General features: G+C 47.5%; 1 pseudogene; it reads left to right on the top strand.

The window, feature by feature from the left end:
• Positions 1-1059, top strand: part of LOC119352251 — a 2013-nt pseudogene extending 954 nt beyond the window's left edge.
• The last annotated feature ends 5907 nt before the right edge of the window (positions 1060-6966 follow it).

The following is a 6966-nucleotide window of genomic DNA, read 5'->3' as shown; positions in this document are numbered from 1 at the left end:
TGCTCGTCCCCCCTGGTTCCGCCCCTGCCGACAAGGTATGCCTACACAGATGTTGTCGCAGTAACAAGCCATTTCAGAGACAAGCTGGGCCTGGGAGGCTACGGCTCTGTGTACAAGGGCGTTCTGCTCCCAGGCGATGTCCATGTGGCCATCAAGATGCTAAACGGTAAATCCAGCTGTGATGGAGAAGATTTCATCAGCGAGGTCTCCACCATCGGGAGGATCCACCACATCAATGTGGTGCGTCTTGTCGGGTTCTGTTCGGAGGAAATGAGGAGGGCGCTAGTCTACGAGTATATGCCTCATGGTTCTCTGGACAAGTACATCTTCTCAGCCGAGAAGAGTTTCTCCTGGGACAAGCTCAATGAAATCGCCTTGGGTATTGCCAGGGGGGATCAACTACCTGCATCAAGGATGCGACATGCAGATTCTGCACTTTGACATCAAGCCGCACAACATCCTTCTTGACAGCAATTTCGTCCCAAAGGTTGCCGACTTTGGCCTTGCCAAGCTATACCCAAGCCCCAAGGGACAACAGCTTTGGGCCGTTGAGCGCCCTACGGGGAACCATCGGGTACATAGTTCCTGAGATGATATCCCGCAGTTTTGGTGTCATATCTACCAAGTCTGATGTTTACAGCTTTGGGATGCTGCTGCTGGAGATGGCAGGAGGACCGAGGAACGCCGACCCGGATGTGGCGAACTCAAGCCAGGCATTCTACCCATCGTGGGTGTATGACCGGCTAACCAGACAGGAGCTGGGCGAGATATCTGCTGAGATGCACGAGTTGGAGAGGAAGCTGTGTCTTGTTGGGCTACGTTGCATCCAGATCTAGTCTCACGATCGGCCAGCGATGAGCGAAGTCATAGGGATGCTCGAAGGCGGCGTGGATGGCCTGCAGTTACCTTCAAGGCCGTTCTTCTGTGACGATGGGCACACCCCTGTAGTGGGGTCCTACCATTTCTGCTCTGAGCTGAATGACATTTCAGAAGAGGATGACTGAATTTTTTGATGTAATATTGTACTACGAGGTGATGGTAAACTTGTGAAAAGTTGCAGTAATTCTTTTTTGGATCAAATGAATGTGAATCCTCTACCATGTTTCTTTTGTGAATGTTATCTGAAACTCAAACATATCTCATGCGCTGCGGGACTCTAAGCCTGAAGTATATATTAGTGTAAAGTTTCATTTGACCTCCAACCTTGGCTGATCTCCCATGCCAGAAAAGGTGAAATTCAGGATAACTAGATTTCTGTATTTAAATGAATGCACAAAATTTCATTTGAAAAACCGGGTAGAAGATATCAGATGTACCAAATCAAACTAAGTTAATCTAGATTAGCATGTCAGATAACTGAATCATATGCCAAAGCACAATCGATAATATTTTATGTTCTTCTATTATTATAATATAATGGTGCCAGTTTAAAACAAGTATAAATGCATGCACATGTTGTCAACCTATTACTAAACCCAACTTGCATGTCGTATTTGCACCTAAAAATTCCTATGAATACTATTACTTTTTTTCAGCACAGTACAGACGCAGACGATCATATATATGCGCATACACTCATCTCTATAAACAACGCGCACACCTATCCATATGAGTACCTCCGAGAGACTGAGCCAACATAACCATCCAACCACATGTTGGTTCACACGAATGCGATTACCTAACATATACTAGAAACACTGTCAAGATATTTGTTAGTGTATACGATTTAAAAAATTTGTACCATGATATTCATTAATATTAAAAGATATACAAACACTTGCCTATACACTCTATACTTTATGCAATATTTAAAAAACAATTCAAATAATTTTTTGAACTAGAAAAAGATCTTTTTGTTACATTATACAATTAAACTCCGCACAAGAAAATTTTCAATTTATATATATTACAACTGTATAACCAGGAATACTCAATTAAACTAGAAAGAAAAAGAAAAAACTAATGAAAATTCTTGCATGAATTTTCAAATAAAATCAATGGTATAGAACTTAGATGTGCAATACTTATGGCACATCTAGATGTGCTTTAGCAAAATGTAATTACTATTTAGAAACAAACATTGTTATGTGGCTAAATGTAATGTCAATTAATTGAAAATTATACCAATTAAAATTCGGATATGCTATAATTAGTTTAAAATACCTATAAATGTTTGGTATAAAAAATAATTGGTTTACATCGTCTCGGTTCCAAAAATGGTTTGCACTGCCTCTAGTTGTACCAAACGCCTCAACCTAACAAGAATGTGGGTTACGTAAAATTCAAAAGCCGCTGTAGAAGTGTTTTGATGAAGGGCTGTTGTGAACCACCTCATTGGCCTTAAGGTCTAAGGACGGTTATGAAGAGATTGAGCGAAAGGACGTCCTCTTCGCTGTTCTGTCCCCGCGACACCTCCTCCTTCCCATTTTTTGGTGACCTCCTCCATGTTTCGCGCCTGTCTCGGTGACCTCTTATCCTTGTTGTTCTTGGTCTTGGCGACTGTATCCCGAGCATGTCTCAGCGACCAGCCCCCACTTTCATATCTCTGTCCGTAACACCCGCCCGGACCTACCAAAAATGTCGTACAAATCGGTAAGTTTGAAGCCGTTGAAGGAGGGGTTTCGAGGTTGGGGTGCATCGTGCACATGCCTGACGAGCAGGTCTGGATTCCCAGTACCAGCGCACCCTTGTCGGTGGCAGGGTCGAGGAAGGGAAGGTGGTATTGGGGAGTCATGCCCTTGTCGGCGGTGAGGTCAGTGAGGAGGAGTCAAGGCCGCTTGCAACCAGCTTCGTTGTCAGAGTCGTGCGTTACGGTCAGCTCTGTTTCTGGCCGGAGTTCGAGTTTGTCCATATATGCGTCCTAGAGAAGGAGAGTGGAGAGAAAAAAAGAAAAAACTTTTACAATACGACTTTACGAGTTCTATTCCGTATGATGTTGTGGTACCGCAAATACTGTTTTTATGGGATGGGTTTTTGCAGGATCCGGTAGAAGAGTTGCTCTTATTGGGTTAGAGCATCTCCAATAAATGATGTAGACATAAAAATAACTAACTTATACATATTCAAGGCCCGAAAACCTACCACCAAAAGATGATGTAGATGGAAAATAAAAAAAATACATCTCCACCTCCAGGAGATGTAAAACTGGCACTCGTGCGCCAATAGCCCAACTGCTTTCTTCCTTTCCGCATGCCGCCCGCCAACCGCCACCATGGCCATAGCCGACTCATCCGCCGCAACCGCCCACCATGCCGCAACCTTCGCCGACGCGCCCACCGTCCTCAATCCTGCCTCCGTCTCCATGTCATCGCCGCCCCGATTTTTCCCCTCCCCAGCCGATCGCCGTCGCAACACACCACCAACGAAGAAGAAGTGGGCGGCCAATCGGTCGGTGGAGGTGCGAAGCGGCCAGCGGGGCGCAACCCGACGACGAACCCATCTCGGGTGGCAAAACAATCGAAGGCGAACGTGGGCGCGTCGTCGACCGATTCGCTGCCGCCAGCAGCCGTGGCGTTCACATCCAGTCAAGGAACCCCTACTCCACCTCCGCCGCTGCCGGCGTCCGACCATGGAGGAAGACGTGGTCACGACCACGACCACCACATCCAGCATGTTCAATGAAATGTCGCAAAGGCAGCCATGTGACCTCGACCGGTTTTACACCTCCACTCTGCATCATCTATTAGAGTTGCATTCTTAGAGCAACTCTAATGGGGCGACCCATTTCGTCCGTCGCCTTCGTTTGGGTCGGCGCGGACACAAAAGGCGGCCCAACGCGCCGACCCAAACGGTCGCGCGTCCGCTTTTTGTCCGCGGGCGACCCATTCCCGGCCCATTTTGAGCCGAATTTGCATCGACGTGGACACGCGACGAACGCGCGCGCTCGCCTTCTCCTCTCCCCGGGCCCGCTGGTCGGTGGCACATTGGCCTCCCCCTCACCCCTAGCCAACAGCAACCCTCGCCCACCTCCTTCGTCGCCGACGCTGCCACCCATTTTTGTCGGCGACTCTGCCAGCTGCTGTCGCCTCCACATCTGCCCAGCAACGCCGCCCACTCCCCCGTCGCCCACCGCCGCCCTCTTGCCGTCGGGGAGCAAACTGCTTCCCACCGTCGCTCCTTCCACCGCATAGCCGCCCGCGACCAAGAAGCCGCCTCGCCGCCCCTACCAGATCCGACCGGCACACTCGTCGGACGCCGGCCCACTCGTCGGACATTGGCAGGGCAGCTAGCTGGTCCGTGCGCGCCGCGACTCCCTTCGTCGGCTGTCTCCTTCTTCGACGCCCGCAAGCTGTTCGACAGTTTGCCAAGGTACGAAATGGACTCCGCCGACGAGTTCTTTTTCCACAATTTCCTTTGCGACTCTGACGATTCGTCGTCCGACGAGGAGGAGGAGATATTGGCTGCCGTGTTGGTCCATCACAACCTCAACAGCCATCGGCCATTGTTCCGTGGCTCCATTCCGGGCCACCTTCCGGCGTTGAATCACAACCGACAGTGTTGGAAATATGCCCTAGAGGCAATAATAAATTGATTATTATTATATTTCCTTGTTCATGATAATCGTTTATTATCCATGCTAGAATTGTATTGATAGGAAACTCAGATACATGTGTGGATACATAGACAACACCATGTCCCTAGTAAGCCTCTAGTTGACTAGCTTGTTGATCAATAGATGGTTACGGTTTCCTGACCATGGACATTGGATGTCGTTGATAACGGGATCACATCATTAGGAGAATGATGTGATGGACAAGACCCAATCCTAAGCCTAGCACAAGATCATGTAGTTCGTATGCTAAAGCTTTTCTAATGTCAAGTATCATTTCCTTAGACCATGAGATTGTGCAACTCCCGGATACCGTAGGAGTGCTTTGGGTGTGCCAAACGTCACAACGTAACTGGGTGGCTATAAAGGTACACTACGGGTATCTCTGAAAGTGTCTGTTGGGTTGGCACGAATCGAGATTGGGATTTTGTCACTCCGTGTAAACGGAGAGGTATCTCTGGGCCCACTCGGTAGGACATCATCATAATGTGCACAATGTGACCAAGGGGTTGATCACGGGATGATGTGTTACGGAACGAGTAAAGAGACTTGCCGGTAACGAGATTGAACAAGGTATCGGTATACCGACGTGATCTTGACGTGAGCACATGCCTTGACGTGATCTTGAAGGTGTTCAAGATGGATCAGTCAAAGAAGGAGTTCTTGCCTGAGTTGTAAGGTATGAAGTTAAGACTTAAAGCTCGACCATGGCAGAATAGAGAGAAAGGAACGAAGGTCGTCCCCTATGCTTAAGACATAGGCTCTACAGTATGCTATGCTGTGTACCGCACCTGAAGTGTGCTTTACCATGAGTCAGTCAAGGGGTACAAGAGTGATCCAAGAATGGATCACAGGACAGCGGTCAAAGTTATCCTTAGTAACTAGTGGACTAAGGAATTTTCTCAATTATGGAGGTGGTAAAAGAGTTCGTCGTAAAGGGTTACGTCGATGCAAGCTTAACACCTATCCGGATAGCTCTGAGTAGAGATACCGGATACGTATAATGGAGCAACAATTTAGAATAGCTCCAAGTAGAACAGTTATTTGGAATAGCTCCAAATAGAACGTGGTAGCTGCATCTAGGAGATGACATAGAGATTTGTAAAGCACACACGGATCTGAAAGGTTCAGATCCGTTGACTATAACCTCTCTCACAAGCATAACATGATCAAACCCAGAACTCATCGAGTGTTAATCACATGGTAAATGTGAACTAGATTATTGACTCTAGTAAACTCTTTGGGTGTTAGTCACATGGGGATGTGACCTTGAGTGTTAATCACATATCGATGTGAACTAGATTATTGACTCTAGTGCAAGTGGGAGACTGTTGGAAATATGCCCTAGAGGCAATAATAAATTGATTATTATTATATTTCCTTGTTCATGATAATCGTTTATTATCCATGCTAGAATTGTATTGATAGGAAACTCAGATACATGTGTGGATACATAGACAACACCATGTCCCTAGTAAGCCTCTAGTTGACTAGCTCGTTAATCAATAGATGGTTACGGTTTCCTGACCATGGACATTGGATGTCGTTGATAACGGGATCACATCATTAGGAGAATGATGTGATGGACAAAGACCCAATCCTAAGCCTAGCACAAGATCATGTAGTTCGTATGCTAAAGCTTTTCTAATGTCAAGTATCATTTCCTTAGACCATGAGATTGTGCAACTCCCGGATACCGTAGGAGTGCTTTGGGTGTGCCAAACGTCACAACGTAACTGGGTGGCTATAAAGGTACACTACGGGTATCTCTGAAAGTGTCTGTTGGGTTGGCACGAATCGAGATTGGGATTTTGTCACTCCGTGTAAACGGAGAGGTATCTCTGGGCCCACTCGGTAGGACATCATCATAATGTGCACAATGTGACCAAGGGGTTGATCACGGGATGATGTGTTACGGAACGAGTAAAGAGACTTGCCGGTAACGAGATTGAACAAGGTATCGGTATACCGACGATCGAATCTCGGGCAAGTACCATACCGCTAGACAAAGGGAATTGTATACGGGATTGATTGAGTCCTTGACATAGTGGTTCATCCGATGAGATCATCGTGGAACATGTGGGAGCCAACATGGGTATCCAGATCCCGCTGTTGGTTATTGACCGGAGAACGTCTCGGTCATGTCTACATGTCTCCCGAACCCGTAGGGTCTACACACTTAAGGTTCGATGACGCTAGGGTTATAAAGGAAGCTTGTATGTGGTTACCGAATGTTGTTCGGAGTCCCGGATGAGATCCCGGACGTCACGAGGAGTTCCGGAATGGTCCGGAGGTAAAGATTTATATATAGGAAGTCCTGTTTCGGCCATCGGGACAAGTTTCGGGGTCATCGGTATTGTACCGGGACCACCGGAAGGGTCCCGGGGGTCCACCGGGTGGGGCCACCTGCCCCGGGG

The sequence above is a fragment of the Triticum dicoccoides genome, chromosome 2A (genome assembly GCF_002162155.2).
Source record: "Triticum dicoccoides isolate Atlit2015 ecotype Zavitan chromosome 2A, WEW_v2.0, whole genome shotgun sequence".
In the NCBI taxonomy this organism is placed as follows: Eukaryota; Viridiplantae; Streptophyta; class Magnoliopsida; order Poales; family Poaceae; genus Triticum; species Triticum dicoccoides.
This window is presented reverse-complemented; position numbering and strand designations above follow the sequence as displayed.